The 18,855-nt window shown below is 33.5% G+C and overlaps 1 protein-coding gene across 1 annotated transcript in view; it reads right to left on the bottom strand.

Moving 5' to 3' along the window:
- Positions 1 to 18,855, bottom strand: part of LOC140438996 (gamma-aminobutyric acid receptor subunit alpha-2) — a 48,193-nt gene that overhangs the window by 15,489 nt on the left and 13,849 nt on the right. The window lies entirely within an intron of this gene.

The raw sequence follows: 18,855 nt of genomic DNA, 5'->3' as shown, positions 1-18,855 counted from the left end.
TACGCTTGTGCCTACGAGGACATTGAACAACATACGGTAGGGCAAGACGTGACTCCGACGCTGCTCTGGGGTTTGGTTCTGGGCTTCATGGCTACGAGAACATATCTTTCGCCGAAACATTCGGCACTGAACAGCGTCAGAAACTGCATAATATCATGATGGTCTGCGGTCTAAGTTAATTGTAGGTGTGGGTTGATATTGAGCTCGTGGAAACATTCTCGTTCTGGAAGATGCTCAGCGTAGTTTGTCGGATTGAGCTTGGGTGGCAAGGCTCACTGTTGGTACGTCACTATAAAGATGTTTAAGTTTTGTCAAGAATTTACCCATATCTGCTCCGTAGGTGCTCTGCAGAGGTCTTCGACTAGCCCAATCGAAGTATTGAAGACTAGACTAGACTACCTTGGCTTCCATCGTTGTCTTGCTGTTCTTTCTTTTGGTTGTATTTTCTTTTGGCTGATTTTTCTGTCTTGTTTTAGGTGTGACACCTCCTCAGGATGTGGTTTGTTTTGTTTGGATGTCGGCATTGTGTCGCTGGGTTTACCTCACTGGTAGTACGCGTCCGTGGATGTAGTCCTGCGGAGGAGGTGGTGTCCAGGATGGTCAGATGTTAAAGGGTTTGAGCTAAAGCTGTCCTTTTCAGAAATTATTCAGATATTAATGTATTCATCCAGCCCGAAACCCATTCGCTTCTCGAAATCTCCCCTCCCATTTGCCCATCTTTGGCAGTTAAAAATTTAAGCGGGAGCGTCCGGTATCTCATAAACAGCACAGTCTGCCGTGGCAGATTTGCCTATTCTATTTGTGAAGGTGCCAAAACTACCATGTCCGGTCAGAAACTGCGTCAGTTGTAAGAATGTAAGTTTCCTGAAATTACATTTCCACCATGGCCTCAGGTCGGGAATAAGCTCCTTCGTCCACCTTGCCTTTCCGCTATCATTCGCCCATTCTCTCTGCTACTCTACTATCGTTCTTTCCCACTCATTCTCATCTATATTTACGTTCATCCTCCTCGCATACACCCTCGCTTACTCTTTGCACAACAAAACGATTGGTATCACCGCTCCAATGACATATAGAGCCTCATTTGAAACTGTCCTATATGCGCTAAATACCCTGAGGAGCATTCGTCGTTACAAAGTTTCCATCAGCTTAGCGTACTTCGCAGTGTTTAGTACGCTACACCACACGGGAGCAGCTTAGGTTACAATCGACTGGAAAACTCCATTTAACACCTTTCTTTTGGTGCTACCTGGACCTCCAATGTTTGCCATCAGCCATATCAACGCCTTCAGATTTTGGTTCGTCTTCTCTAGCATCTTTTGGATGTGTACTCCAAACCTTAGGACTTCCGACAACTAGACTTCCAGATACTTAATCGATTTAACCGGTGCAACCTCCACACCTTCCACTATAAAGCGAAGAGAGGATTTTTCACGGCTCCCTTTGAGAACTAACACCTCAGTTTTCTGAGGCGCTAGCTGTAGATCGTTCTCTCTGATCCACCTACTAATGCGACGCAGGGCTGTGTTAGCCGCATTAGCCATGTCCGTTTTCTGACTCGCCTTCGCAACCAATGCGAGATCGTCGGCATAAGCTACAAGAGTGCATACCCTTGGCATCTGTAGCCTCAACACCCCGTAAGACATTCCACAAAATGGGACCTAGTACTGAATCCTGCGGAACACCCTGCGACAAACTGATGTTGGTATCTTTTTCTCTTATGGACCTGTCAGTAAAGTATCTGTCAATTACATTGACCAGGTACTCACTAACAACCAATTCTCTCAGCCTGGACATGATTTTTTCCCATGATGCCGTATTAAAGGCATTCTTGACGTCAAGCAGGATAAGAGCCACCCATCTCTTTGTATCCCGCGTAATTAAAGAGGCTACTTCTGTGATCGCATCTATGGTAGATATTTTGGTCCTAAAACCATATTGGCGATCGCTCAGTGCATGCTTTTCTTCTAGCTCTTGCTCAAGGCGGCCTTTTAAAGCTGTTCACACAATTTAGCTATCAAACTAAGAAGGCTAATTGCCGAAATCGTACCTCTTCCTCTTCACCTCTACCTTTCGGAATACGAACAACCTTAGCTTCTTTCAACATTGTTAGAAACTACTGTTGTTCAAGCAGTTTATTTAGCAATCTCAGAAAAACCTGCGGGTATCTTAGTGCGGCGAGTCTTACTGATATTAATATATTATTGCTTGCTTGATATTAAGTGGTGAAGTCCATTTGTCATATGATCTTGAGTTTCGCTGGAAACCTTATGAAGAAAGCAAAAGAAGAATTCGTCGACTAAATAAAGTTATCGGTGAATAAGATTATAGCCTTGTCTGACAACATATTCAGATAGCCAGTGCTTAAATGAAAGGTCACTACAATTCAATTTGTATGGGTGAAAGTTTTTTAAGTAGGTGATCTTGTGTTACTATGCAATTTACAGCGATGTTGAGACTTTTCTCCTAAACTTCAGCCAATCGGAAATGTGTGTGTTATATGATATACTAGTTTCAGAAACTGTCAAAAGGGAAACCAAAAATTGCTTACATAACTTGCCTTGCATAGTTTGGCATTATGCAGACAGAAGAAACAGATACATGTTTCTGGTCTCTGACTCCTAAAAAACTGGATAGGTTCAACAGTTTATCATCCAACACCCAAGAAATCATCGTTTTTTCAGTATAAAATATTCAATCATTTTGTTATACGACCACCATAATTAAGACGCTAGAAGACCGAGGTTTCTGCTGTTATGTGACAGCAAACGACTCGGAACGGAACTAAAAAAGAGAGTCAGGGACACAATAATATTTGTTAAAGATCCTAGGTGAGATCCGTACGTCTAAAATATCATATTTGGCTTAAAATTTGGGATAATTCTTTTTCTTATTGTGCCATTTTTTAACGAAGGTTAGGGGTCACTTCTTTAAACGCTTCCCTATCTTTTTCAACTTGAATATATCTTTACAATACTGACGTTAGTTCAATCTCTGATATTACTTAGCCATGATTTCTACATTCTTTCCAAGCCCTTTCTTCCCACTACTCTTAGTTTCATGATGACGTGTGGAAGAGAGTATATAATTAGGGAAAATTAATCACAAATGAAATTTCAGCAAGTACTTTAGGCTTATCGAGCCAGAGGTTAGAGCAATCAACACTAAGACAATAACAGGATACAGAAAAAAATTATAAAAATGGTACACAGCGCTATCCAAAAGTTTAGCACCTGAAATATTATCAAGGAACCTGTTCTCAAACATGCTTAACTTTAGATAGACCAATTCCTACATACATAATTAAGAGATCCTTTTAAGGAAACATATAGCAGATCACAGCGACAACGTATCATACATACATATAGAACATTACTGCCTGTACTAACAGTGCATACCGATAACCAATGTCGTCGCATTCATGGTTCGTTAAATAGCGAATAAACCAAATCTCCTCCAAATCCTAATTTGAAGTTACAGTAATATCAGCCACGAAACAACGGTTTTATTTTAAAAAAAGTTCCTGTGGTGCGACAAATATAAAATAGCTGGCACTGATTTTGACAGTAAGTCCAAATGGACGCTTTTACGGTGATGTTACTTTAGCGACAAATTGACATACTTTTCGCTATACGTCTATATCAAAGTCCGTAATCGAAGTCCGAGTATCGCATTACTCAGTCAATTTTTAGCTCCGACTGGAAGTTTTTCAATCTTACTTCCAGGCCAGGCTTGAACAAATCTATAAATATAAAAATTTTTGGTAGTAAAGATGTATATGTAAAAATAGTTATTATTAAAGTGTTAATATTTTTTACACAATTTAGAGATTTCTAGAATTTGATTTGAAGCTTATTGTTGGGAAAATGGGATATAGAAATTAATAAAACGAGAAAAAAATATATCTAGAAGTTACTGAATTAGGACATTTACTTCTTGATTTGCGATGCAATAACCACTGATCACTTTATTCTTCTAAATCTATCTTAAACATTTAAAACACCAAACATTAAAAGTCACATTCAGAATAAATTGTAAAATACTTTGAATAAAATTGTCGCTAAATCAAAAATAGAATGGCACTATGGCACCAAACAATGTTTCAAATTCACTTAATGTATACTAATCTTTACAAAAAGTATTTTAAAAAAGCAAAAAAAATATTTCGGAAGTTAATAAGTTAATAGACAGAATTAAATATCATTAAGCAAATAGCAGTAAATAATGGATACAATGAACAAAAAATTAATAAAATTTTAAATCAAAAACTACACAAGAAAGCCCTGAAATTAGTATTTCCACCACCAGAGAAAAAACCCAGTACCTTCTGCTCGATAACATATACAGGCAAAATAGCAACAAAAATAGCCAAACACATAAAAAAGAAAGAAATAACACCAGCTTTCAGAACAAACAACAACTTGGACAAATATATTAAAAACAACAAGAGCCAAAATAAAAAGCACTTACACAGTGGTGTAAACAAACTAAAATGTGGCGACTGTCCAAAAACTTACATCGGTCAAACTGGTAGAAATTTTAATAAATGAATGGCAGAACATAAAATTTCAATAATAGAAAAACAGATTCTACATACGCACCACCTTCTAGATCATAATCATTCTTTTAATGACAAATTTTAAATTCTTCACATTCAAAATAAAGGCCTTAAGCTATCTTTTTTAGAATCTATGGAAATTAACAAATTAAAAACACAGATATAATTCTGAATGACCAACTTAAGGCAAACAGTTCTTTCCTCCTCAACCTATTACATTAAAGACTATAAAGTGTAAACGTATGCCAAAAATAGATAACGTGAGAAAGGCACTCTGCCGAAATAGCTGTAGTGATAAGTTTTTATAATAAATTTTGTGGAAATTTTTGAAAAAAAAGTTTTCAGTGTTTTATTGTTACATATTTCGGAAGTACTTACTCTGGCTTAGTAGGCATCATTGTTTCATGGGGTTAGAGTCTAAGTGGTAAACGTACAATGAGTAACCTATCGGATATTTGTAGCGATGAAGCTAGTAAGCAAGCTTTATTTTTGAATATGTGGCATATTCATATGAAACCACCTTAAACATGCAGACGATATTGTCCTTGTAACGACAAGCAAAGAACAATTAAAGCTAATGGTACAACAGTAATTATACAAAGAAGCCAGAAAAGTTGAATGGAGAATTAATTACAAGACAAAAGTGACGACAAACCAATAAGAAGACTTAAAAATTATAGTTAAAAAAACAGATAGAAAAAGTTAATAAATACATATATTTGAGACAGATCCTTCTCCTCAGTCCTATTCGCTTTTGGGATGTGGTGACACCATCAGACCTTTACAGTTTTTTCACGATTTCCCTCCATCCTTTCCTGTCCTTGGCTAGTTGTTCGACTTCATGTAATCCTTGGTTAATCAATATTTTTGTTTGATTTACCCAACGGCTTGGAGATCTTCCCCTAGGTGTCTTTCCTTCAATTCTACCTTCGACTATCAGTTTTTCCATCGTACCTGTTCTTCTAGCAATGTGTCCAAAATACTGCAAATATCTCTGTTGTATTTGTTTAAGCCATCTATCCTTTACTTTAAGTTGTTCTAATATCTATACGTTAGTGCGATGATTAATCCAGGATATTCTTAACATGCAGCGGTATACCCACATTTCAAAAGCGCCTAGTTTATTTTTTATCAGCTTTCTTTAAGGTCTACGTTTCGGATGCATATGTGGCTATGGGAAAAATGAGTGCCCTTACCATCCTTAGTTTTGTGTGTATTGTTATGCTAACATTTTTGCAATTTGTTTAATCTGTTGAAGATTATTCCGAGCTCTGTCTACTATCATGATCTTTGTTTTACTCCTATTTAGCTTTAGTCCATATGTTTTGCTTTTCTCCTCCAGACATCTCATTATGTCTTCCATTTCTTCTTGATTTGCCGCGATTATTAAAGTGTCATCAGCATATCTCAAGTTACTAATTTTTTGACCTTCTACTGATATTCCACCCTTCCATCCATCTAGTACCTTTCGCATAATGTGTTCGCTGTAGATATTAAACAGAGTTGGCGAGATTAGGCATCCCTGCCTGACACCTGCCTCTGTTCTGAAGTGATCGGAATGGGTGTTGTTTATTTTTACTATTGAGACAGATATAAAATTAAATTACCACAACCAAACTATACAAATAATGAGACGAACGAGATCCGCATGGGCTTCCTAAACATGAGGTTAGCTACATATTAAAAAACAAAAAATATCTAAAAACGAAGCATTTGCAAGAGCTAATATAATTAGAATAGCGAAGACTCAAAGAACATTGGAAAGACAAATGAACAACATACGACTGTCATGTAGAACGAGAAATACCTGGATAAAAAAACGTCACAAAAGTTAAAGATACTACCAGCCAAATAGCAAAACTAATATGGTAATTCTTCGGTCATACTATTAGTTATAAAGATGGAAGATGAACTGAGATGAATACATATTGGAGACCCTGAACATATATACTAAAACGACAGAGAACACAGATGAGGGTGGGGGGTGAATGACTCAAAATACCACACTGGTTCGAGGTGAATGCACTTGTCTCGAGATAGAGAAGAAGGTGTGTCCAATATTAGATGTCTCAAGGCTAATAAATATATCTTCTTCTTATTGCGCAGTCCCCTTTCAAAGGATAACGATGGCCAATGGCAATTGTAGCTTTGGAAACTGCTGCACAAAATATTTTTGTGGATGAGTGGTCAAACCATCTCCTCAGGTCTTTCAGCTACGAGTTCTGGCGTCTTCCAAATGTTCTTTTGCCATGCACTTTATATTTTAATATATAATTTGGAGTAATTCATATCTTTCACTTCTCAACAAATGACGCAAATATTGTATTTTTCTCGCTTTGATTATGCTGAGTAATTCTTTTTGTTCACTCATGCGCCAAAGCACCTCACCATTGGTAACTTTTTGTATCCATGGAATTCTCAGCATCCGTCTGTATATATATATATATATATATATATATATATATATATATATATATATATATATTTCAAAGAGATCTATTCTTTTTCTGTTTCAGAGCTTATTTTCCAACTTTCACATCCATATAACAAAAAAGAGAAAACGTAATATCTGATCATTCGAATTCTAAACTCTAGACTGAGGTCTGATCTTGTAAAAAAAGTTTTTATGTTCATGATCTTTGACATTATTTTTTTTTTTTTTGGTTACACTGGCTGTTAATATTTGGTCCCAAAAATTTTATGGAAGTTACCTGTTCTATTATTTGTCCGTTCGCTTACAAATGTACGTTTGTTGGTGTCTTTGAAAATACTAGAATTCTAGTTTTAAAAACAAAACATTTAGATGTAAACCGAACATTTCGCTATGACATACTGCCAAATTTGTTATATTTTGTAGTTCTTGTGCGTTGCTTGCTATTAGGATGGTATCATTAGCGTATCTGATGTTGTCTATGCTGGTTCGGTTAATCTTGATTCCACCTTGAACAACGTCTAATGCTTTTCTGAATACAGATTAAATAATAGTGGTGATAAGACGCAACCTTGTCGCACTTCTAGTCGGATTTGTATATCTTCGGATGTTGTGTGCTCTATTTCAAATGTTGACGTTTGGTGCCAATATAGTTCTGAGATAATTCGTAAGTCTTGTTTGTCAATTCCAGTTTTTCTCAGAATTTCGATCATCTTTTGATGGTTAACGCAGTCAAATGCTTTTCGATAGTCAATAAAACATGCATATACATCTACAATCATGTCTCTGCATCGTTGTGTTAACCCATTAAAGCAAAAAGAGCTTCTGGTTCTCTTAGCTACGATCTATTACTTACTTATTTTAGCCTTAAATAATAAAGACGAGTGTAAATATAATCGAAAAATTAAACAAATTTAACTTGAAGTGTAAACTGTAGATACACACTGGACAATATTTGACCAAACTTATTGTAAACGAGTATTGGAACCGGTCCTGGTAATAGCTAAAATGAAACATTTTCCAACGAACATCATCATCTCTCAACCCCTCTTTAGTTCTGACTCGACGGTCTCAAGTTTCACTGCAATTTTGGGTAGACGGAAAATGAAGTGAAATAATAAAGATCACCAAATTATTTGTCATATTTGGATGTTTTGATATATTTAGCCGATGCTCTTTGCCTTTTATCCGATACTGGTCATATAACATAGGTATTTGCTTATCGAGACATTTGATCTTATAATGGTTTTTATGCTTATTTGAAACAAAAATATCCAGAAGAAAGTATCCAAAACAAAAAATATATACCTATTGATGGTTGAAAATATTGTAGAAACCAATATATTTGTTTAAACAAGATATTTTTAGGTTAAACAATTTAAATAATTCTTGTAAGACTATTGAAGCTCTAAATTCAAATTAAAAAATTGTTAAATAAACTCTAATTTTTTTTATTTTAAATATTTATTTTTTTGTCTTAGTTTTATTTTTCGTCTTTATATTAACCGACCACAGATTATTTTGATTTATTATCCAGAAAGTACAATAGTTTTTAATTAAAAATTATCACGTGAAAATATCTGTTTTCCATCCCAACTATCAATACCAAACTCTCCATACATAAAAATCAGCAACCTTAAATGGTCCAAGAAACTAATCAGCCTGATATGTAATAAAATCTGTTTCGAAGGAAATCAATTTAGCATCTTCCAAAATAACATATTTCTCTTCGATCGAGTCTCATCTTCGATATAGTCTTTCTTTTTGGGGTTCTAGTACAGTTGCCTGTACTAAAACCCCACCGTATTATGATATCCGGTGTTATTTTTAAAATACAAATCTACTGAAGACTTGAAAGAGCAGAAGTAAAACTGATCCTTCTGTAGCAAATGAGAAAAAAAACGTTATCTTTGGAATGTGTAAACTTAACGTAATTACAGATTTTGAATCAAAAATGAAATTCTGTGAACTATCAAAGAAGTTTGGTCTATCGGAATCAACGGTTAGAACAATTATAAAGGGCAAGGACAAAAATTATCGAAGCTGTGAAAGGTGCACAATCTTTAAATTCCACCATCGTACGTAAACGTCATGGTATTAGCGCCGAAATGAAGACAATGTTAAAATTATGGTGTGATAATGAGGTAAATGTGAAAAAATGTACTACTGATCACAATACAGTGTGCTCCCAAGCTAAGCTAATTTTTGAGAGATTGAAAGAGGATGCTGGAGAAATCGCTAAGGATGAACAGTGTAAATCTAGTAATGGTTGGTTTAGCCGATTCAAAAGTCGCTGTAATTTGCTGACTGTAAACTTGACTGAAGGCCTCAGTTTAATTAAAAAGGGATTAAAAATTTTAGAAAATATAGACCACAACGAAAAGCGCATTTCTTCTACCAAACAAGGGATAAAAAAATTATTAGCCTGATATGAAGAAATTTTGCAAGAGAAAAAAAATCTTTGAGTCGTCAAACTACTTTGTTAGATTTTATAAAGCCTTCTACATCAAAATAAATTAAGTTGCCAATTTTATATTTGTATATTCTAAGATTTTAATAAAATTTTTTTATGTAAATTGCTATTTTTTCTTATCTTCTGGTCCAAATTAAAATAATTTATATACATACGTATACGAAATTATACCCCGACTTCGCGATTATCGCTCGATGCCACCTATCGGATAAGTTCGGGGTATTACTTTATACAATCATCTTACAACTTAAATCTGCACCATCTTCCTCCAAGTGCTATAAATGACAAAAGCCTATCCATTGTTATGGTTTCACTTCCCCCTCATATCTCACACAGGCTTCAACCTCTTGACCTAACTTTTTTTGGGCCTCTAAAGAATGCTTTCAATCTTGAGTGCGACTTGTATCTGAAAACTCATACTCATGAAAAGATCACACATTTTGAACTTGCTTCCATTTTTAACATAGCATACCTGAGAGTTGCTACGATGGACAAAGGAATATCCGGGTTCCGTGCTGCTGAAAGATTGTCCATAGTTTCAGATATGCACGTTGTAATGGACTTAGAAACCGACGTTACCAATGATGACAAGGTCCTTGATCAGTCGAGATGTGACGAAACTCTGCAGAGAACTCCACCGAGAAATACCGAACCCCAACCAGGAACAACGAGATGTGATGAAACTATGCACAAGACTCCATCTTATAATGCCAAATTGAAATCAAACCAGCAAGCTGAACCCTAGCCTGGAAAGTCAGAAAGTCAGGAAATATTAAAACTCAGTCTAGTATACCCATTGAAAAGCTAGCTCCTCTTCCTTCCAAATTTATAAAGAAAAGTTCCAAATTACGTGCAAAACAACACTCAGAAATTTTCACTTCCACGCCACTAAATACGCAATTAGAAATAAAACAAGAAAAGAGAAATATTAAGAAAAAAGCTGAAGAGGCAAAAAAAATTAAACCAAAAAAAAACGACAGGAACCGTAGGAAAACTAGCTACTAAAGCAAAGAAACAACCTGTACGCAACAAAGCTGGAGTTAGAAACTTACATTTTGATGATTCTGAACGTAAAAGTTATGATGAGAGTAAACTTTGTGATGATGAATTAGGTGATGTAGATCTAACATTAGAAAATGAGGAGTGTTTGGTGTGCGGTGAATTCGGACGAGACAAAGAAATTTTCTACCGTTGTGTAATGTATTCGAATTGGGCTCATTCAGAATGTAGTGGTTGGGACTCAACAGTTAATTATACATGCGATATGTGTGCCAAGGTCGAACGAAAGACAGTCAGAAAGTAAAATTATCTCTTTAATGTTTTTTTTTTAATTTTGTCTTTTTTAGGAAATCTGTTTTGTTTACAATATTTGCTTTATTACAATAAATTTTTTTTCAAGTAAAGATTTATTTAATTCTGCGCAGAATTACCCTGTACTTGGGGGAATACCGCGCAATGACAGTTTTTGAAAGTAAATTTTTTTGTTTACAATATTTGCTTTATTACAATAAATTTTTTTTCGAGTAAAGATTTATTTAATTCTGCGCAGAATTACCCTGTACTTGGGGGAATACCGCGCAATGGCAGTTTTTTAAAGTAAATTTTTTTCTTCAAAATCCGTTAAGCTTTAATCCTATTTTTTATGGGAATAACGTTCCCAATAGATACAAGTTTCAGTAGTTAAGTTATGGAAGTTTTTTTAAACACAGGAAACTTTTTGTAAGTATTTTACCTTAGGTGCGCAGAATTCCCCCGGTTTCCCCTACTCTTAAAAACTCACTCCCTTCCACGTCTTGACCTCAGATTGCCTATAAATTATTTTTCCTTTTATGTTTGTTATATTTTCTTCCTTAAACAATGAGTTCCTACTGATTTATTACGTTTTCCTGGTATTTTAAAAATTATTTTAGTTGAATCGTCAAATTAAAATTTTCTTATTAAATTATAGTTTATTAGCAAATTAAGGTAATTACAAATTAATATATCACAACAAAATAATTTCCGAAATATATTATTCTGATATATATTACTATTATTAAAGGTAATTTAATACATATTTTTCATCGCTGTCAATAAAAATTATTGATACTCAAAACTCCTTTATTGATATTCGAAAAAGTTTTCAAGTGGTTTCTATTATAAGACGAGTTCGGTAGAAAAACCCTAGTCTACAAGCTGCTGGGAAATTCAACTAAAGTGTTTTTTGGAAAAACAAAAGTTAGTCTTTGTGGCGCTTCAACCGAATCGCGGATTATTAATAGATCGAATAGTTTCATTGACTAATTTACTTTTTTATTTGACATACTTTTCACATTAATTAAGGATGTACCAAAATGATTGTATTATGTTTTTAATATTGTCAAAAAATATTATATTTGGAATAATATACTTTTCAATATATAATGAAAAATATTTAATTTTTAAGTTTGTGAAAATATTTATTAATAAGGTTTTATGTTTGGAAAATATGGAATATTTAAATTGTTCAGATAAACCTTTTATGTACGGCAGTCGATTTATTTGCTTTTTTATTGTTTTTTATAGTAAAATGTTTTTTGCATAAAATCGTTATGCTTTGTAAGCGCTTTTTTTGCGTTTGTTTATGCTTCTAAATCCGAACTCTAGTTATGATTCAACCAATTTACACAAAACCTTAATAAATTAAATACCTAAACCTCTATATTATCACTCTACATATAATATGAAAGCATTGCGAAATTCATAAGAACATCCGTGCAGTATTCTTTCAGCTCAACGAACAGACAAACTTTCTGTGCAATATTTTGTTAGATAAAGACAAAAGAGAATGTGGTAAAAGCTATTTTGGAAAACAGAAGAAAGAAGACTACTATAATTACATGAAACCAAAAGAGGCTCGTTCCATCAAACCAAAATGCACTTGTAAAATCGGAAAGTACAGTACTTTAAAATGTGAAACCATAGATGAAACTTCAAGAAAGGATATTTTTAAACAATTTTGGAGTTAAATGTTGGAGTTGAGTAAAATGGGTAACCACTATTGAGACAATGCGACTACGAAATCGGAACACCAAAGAGATAACAAAGAGAGCTAATACATGTATTTATCATTTAAAAGTCAATAATGAAAAGGTTAAGTTATGTCGAACGATGTTTTTGAATACTTTAGATCTAGGAAGATGGACTGTACAATCCTGGAAAAAGAACTTCACAATGCAGCCTCCTAGTATATTGAGGCGTCACAATCAACCATCTAAATCGGTGGCTTCGCAACCCAAACAATCATTATTTTAATTTTTGGATTCCCTTCCTGTAATGGAAGTGCATTATTGTCGAGCAACATCTTAAAAGTTATATTTATTGCCAGAATGGAAATCGAAAGAAAGTCTTTATCAGTTTTACGTTAACGATTAGTGCAAAAACCGAAATATAAAACCTCTTTCCATAACCTTGTTTTCAAATGAATTTGAAGGTAAAAATTTTGCACTATTCAGACCTAAAAAAGACCAGTGCGAAAAATGCACCTGTTATAAAGTAGGGACAATATAGAAGAACAACACAGAGACCATATTGAGAAAGTGAACCAAGCCAGAGAAGAAAAAGATAAAGACAAGAAGGGAGAAAACTATGTCTTTGCCGTTGATTTGCAGGCAGTGTTAATGGCACCCAAATCGAATGTTAGTAGACTGTATTACAAAACTAAGCTGCAAGTTCACAATCTTTGCTTTTTTAATTTAAAAAAACAAAGAGGGCAATTGTTTTATTTGGAATGAAGTAGAAGGCGGACTTAATGCTGAAGAATTTGTTTCCATTTGGGTAGACTTTTTAGAAAACAATGTAATATCTAATATTGCTAAAGATAAAAATATAACAATTATACTTTATAGTGACGGGTGTACATACCAAAATCAAAATTGTATTTTATCCAATGCTCTTTTAAATATTGTATTAAAGCACACAAATATAACTATTGAACAAAAATTTTTATAAGTAGGTCACACCCAAATGGAGGTGAATTTTATGCATTCCACGATAGAACTTCAGCTTAAAAATAAAATCATAAAGGCACCAGCTGAATACATTTCTATTGTTAAACATGCCTGAATTATTACCAGCCCAATATGATGTAAACTATTTGGAACACACTTACTTGAAAATTTGAAACACTTACTAAATTTGAAAAAATACAATTTTTTAAAAGCATTCGACCAGAAAGATCTAAAGGGGATGCTAAGGTGACCGACAATCGAGCTCTACGTTATGAATCCATTCTCTACAAAACTTTTTATAAGGATAAATAGCAACCTTTACCACAAAGATCTTCACGATTTCATTCTTGTAAGACTAGTGATTTAACGCAATTGCACCAAAATCGACGTAAAATCACCCTCCGGAAGTTTGAAGACCTGCAGGAAATCAAAAAGATTCTTCTATCTGACTATCATAAATATTATGTTGATTTACCTCATGAGTAGGTTATTTTTGCAATTTATTTTGATGTGAATTTGAATATAGAGTGTTTAGAAGACTGTTTTTTGTGAAGAATTTAATTATTTTTAAAATTTTAATTTTTGTTTAAAAAATATGATAGTTTTGTTTCAAGAATTTTTTGATTTTATTTTCCTTTAAAATTGTCTCTTAATATTAACTTTGATTAAATTTTAATATTGACTGTGATTTTAATGGTTAAGATAAAAGTGTATCTAGTGAAGAATACTTACAACATTTAATACGATGTTGGTTATTGTTTATAAAATAATCTATAATATTGTTTCATGTTTAAAGACTGATTCTGTTGTTAAACATTTGATAATAAATATTTTAATATAGACTGTATTTATCTGATTATTTGATTATAAACCTTAACTAAAAATCACATTAAAATGTCATTATGTTCATTTAAGTGTTATAACTGCTAAGTCCTCAATCAAATTTAAACCTTAAAACGAAAAACTGCTATTATTATCATTTTTTTTTACGCTGTGCTTTAGGTACTCCAGCATTAAAACTTACAAAATGTCTAGAATCATCATAGAAACCAACGGGATCTTTAGAATCTTAGTATGTAAAAAAGAAAAAGTATTAAGTTTTTTCTGCCTCCTGTAAACTATGCAAAAATTGACTTACCAGGATAACAAATCAGGCCGACGATATGTGCTTGGATTAGGTTTATTATTTGCTGAATTGTTATTTGTATTGTAATGTCTACGAATTATAGATTTAAAGATTTTGTATATATATATATATATATATATATATATATATATATATATATATATATATATATATATATATATATATATATATATTAAAGAATAATATGGTGTTAACGATAATATTATTTTTTAAAAGTGCTTGTTTTGCTTTGTTCCTTGCAGATTCTCAGTGGTAAGCTTATTAAAATTAATATATATATATATATATATATATATATATATATATATATATATATATATATGTATATATATATATATATTTATATATATATATATATATATATGTATATATATATATATATATATATATATATATATGTATATATATATATATATATGTATATATATATATGTATATATATATATTTATATATATATATATATATATATATATATATATATATATATATATATATATATATATATATCAGGTATTTTTAACCTATGGCTTAATTTTAATAAGCTTACCACTGAGATTTTTTCTTTATAAGAAATTACATTTTCTTTTAAAATAATATGAAATAACGGAATTAAAGACACTTATGTAAGGTAAAGATCATCTACAAAGTTTAACATTATTGTTGTTCATTATAGTCTTATTTTAGTAGATTATTATAAGAAGAACAGAAATAATATATTATCTCACAAACTGAACGTCTTATGTCAAGCTTAGATATTAAGGTTTAAAAGTCAGAGACGCTCGATAAACCTCATACTGATTCTTTTAGGGAATAATCACCTAACGAAAATGGTATAAATTAATTCGTCTTTATTTTTTTAATATAAAACGTGACTAAAACAGCAAAGACAGTATAATTTATATTCGTTTATGGCTTATATTGTACACAGGATTTTCTGTTTTTTAATTTCCCCTTAACCTCATTCATTTTTAATACAATTATCTGTCTGTTTTTGGAAAAAAATATTTACCTTGATTTTATTTATTTTTTGTTATTCTGTGAATATTTAACTGTATGTGAAATTAGTAAAATATAAATTGATAGTTTAAGTTGTCTACAATCCCAATCTGACAACAGTGATGCCATTTCTGAGAATTGAGTGCCTACAATTTTAGTATTATAGGGGAAAGGCGTGTACCTTGGGACGGTTTTACCTTGGGACAATCATTATAAAAATGTAACCGTTGTAGCGAGAAATCTGAGAAATTTGTAATATGATGGCAACACTGTCTCCACTTACATCAAACATTCGCGTTTCCGTCAGCAGCCCAGTGTTCCCAAACCTACCGATAAATCGGTAGATCTACCGATTTCGACGTTTTTCTACCGATCTACCGACAAAGACTTAAATTCTACCGACTTTTATATTCAGATAGAAATTTTTACTTATTCTTAAATTTGAGAAGAAATATGTAAGAGACAAAACAATTTTTCTTGCGATACGTGTAATTTTCATTGAGCATTTTTGTGTATTCACGAAACCGTGTGAAAACATTCCAAAATTTATTCTTAAATGATACCTAAGCGGTACTTTACAAAGTACATGATGCCATAAAAGCTAATAATACAATAAATGAATCCAAATCCATTGTGATCCCGACTGTTTGGTTCTGGGAATTTGTCAAGTTAGGAGACTTAAAACCGGAACAACGCATAGTTAATCTAAGCTTCCGAGTGCACCTCACGAAAAAACTCGGTAGTCTGTTTGTTGTTTTCCTTGTAAAAGGGTTTTATACTCGAGTTTTCGGTTCTCGGATAAGTATTCGATTCCTAGTCGCAATGTTCTCGTTTTATGTACAGTATCTCGGTTCTCATTTTTTTTATTTTATTAGATTTAAATGAATAAACATATTTTATTTTTTTCTTAAATAAACGAATTGCAAAACATGAAATTTAAACAAAATATTATATTTTGAAGGATCTACCGATTTTACTCCACAATCTACCGATTTTTTAAAAAAATTCTACCGATTTTATTTTTTTACGTTTGGGAACACTGAGCAGCCATTTGATGTGACGACAAGTGTAAAACGTTTTGGTGTCCGTGAAGTAAATTTTATCCATCTTTATAAAATAATAGGAAAAGCACGGTAAGAACTATTGGTTGAATTTTTTCGGCGTATTTCGTCTTTATATATTTAATGCTCACTGTAAACTATATTTTATGAGAAAAAACTTTACTTTAAATTGATGAGGTTAGATTTAGTAAAACATGTGCTTGGTTGTACCTTGGGACGTTGTTATGGTTGTACGTAGGGACTTGTCCCAAGGTACAACCAGATATTTTTCTTCACCGTGTTAATGTTAATCTTATTGTTGCAGATGGGAAGAAGTGCTACAGGAAAAAAAAGGGTGAAACCAGATGCAGAAGCATTAGAAGCAGCTGCCAATGAGATACTGGCGCATAGTCGACCTTTGAGAGAAATAGCTAATCTGTATGGTGTTTCAAAAAGTACTCTTGGTAGGCATATTCAAAAACATAAAGTGTCTATGAAAGCGACTTTCAAGTATGAAGCGAATAATTCAACACGCAAAGTCTTCAGTACTGAACAAGAAAACGAACTGCTCACTTACATTATCAAAGCTGCACAGTGGAACTATGGCGTCACTGTTGAAGAAATGCGAAAACTAGCATATCAGTACGCCAAACTCAACAATGTGAACTACCCTGAATCATGGGATAATAATAAAACTGCTGGTAGACAATGGTACCGATGTTTTAGAACTTCTTATAATAACAAAATATCTCTTCGGAAGCCTGAATCCACAAGCTTAGGTCGAATGGCCTGTTTCAACAAGCCAAACGTTTTAATATTTTTTGATAAATTGGGAGAAATTTATTCGAGATTAAAGTTAACACCTCAAAATGTGTGGAATCTCGATGAGACCGGCTGCCCTACTGTTCACAAGCCAGTTCGTGTGCTTGGCGATATAAAAGCTAAGCAAATTGGAGCAGCTACTTCTGGCGAGAGGGGTATTAATGTTACTATGATAGCCTGCGTTAGCGCTGCCGGAACATTTATTCCACCAGGTATAATTTTTCCACGTGTTCACTTCAAAGAGCACATGATTAACAACGCACCACCTGGAACTATTGGTATGGCAACTTCTAGTGGTTGGTCCAATGCTGAATTGTTCGTTGAATATCTTCAACATTTCATTTCAGTTGTGAAGCCATCTCCTGAAAATAAAGTGTTGCTTATCCTCGACAACCACGAAAGCCACCTCTCATTGGCTGCTATACACATAGCTAGGGATAATGGAATAGTAATTTTAACCTTTCCTCCGCATACCAGTCACAAACTTCAGCCGTTGGATAGGTCTGTGTTTGGGCCATTTAAAAATTATTTCAATAATGCTAGCAAAGAATGGATGCTGAACCATCCGGGAAAGCCTATATCTATTTACGACATGTCAGAGCTGATAGGAAAAGCATTCCCATTGGCGTTTACCCCAAATAACATTTCGTCAGGTTTCAAAGTAGCAGGTATATGGTCATTTAATGCAAACGTGTTCGGAGACCATGAGTTCTTACCAGCTGAGGTGACCAACAGGCCATATGAACTAAAACAAACTGATATTGAAGAGACAGAACTTATGGAAGTTGATGAAGCCATACCATCAACAAGCAGTGCGCCATGTTCCACTACTGGAATGACCCCTGAACAAATTCGCCCATTTCCGAAGGTTCCACCGCGTAAGACTGGTGGAAGGGGAAGGAGACCGGGAAGATGTATGATTGTCACAGACTCACCGGAGTTGCAGAAAATCAAGGAGCAGAAAATTAAAATATGTAAGCCAGTCCCGAGGAAAAAAGAGGCAGTCAAAAGAGCACTAGTTGTATCTTCTTCTTCGTCTGAAGATGAAGACGAGCTCGAGCTTAAAGACATCTCTGATGAAAGCAGATTTGACTCAAGTTCCGAAGATGAAGATGTTCCTGATTTCTTTCCATCAGACAAAGTTGCACTCAATTTTACCATTGACAGCTGGGTTGTGGTAAAATTTGAAGTCACTTCAAAAGCTACATCCACTGATGTTTACTATGCTGGTTTGGTTCAAGAAAGCATAAACCAAGAAGTTACTGTGAAGTTTCTCCGAAAACGGAAAGTTTATTTTGTCTTCCCAAATGTTGAAGATATTGCCGTCGTGAAGCATTCAAGCATAGTGAAAGTGTTGCCTGTGCCCAAAATACGGCGAGGATTTCATTCATTCAACATTGCCTTTCCACAAAATATTTC

This window comes from Diabrotica undecimpunctata, chromosome 4 (assembly GCF_040954645.1).
Source record: "Diabrotica undecimpunctata isolate CICGRU chromosome 4, icDiaUnde3, whole genome shotgun sequence".
In the NCBI taxonomy this organism is placed as follows: domain Eukaryota; kingdom Metazoa; phylum Arthropoda; class Insecta; order Coleoptera; family Chrysomelidae; genus Diabrotica; species Diabrotica undecimpunctata.
Note: the sequence above shows the minus strand (reverse complement) of the source record. Positions and strands in the feature narration are given on the sequence as shown.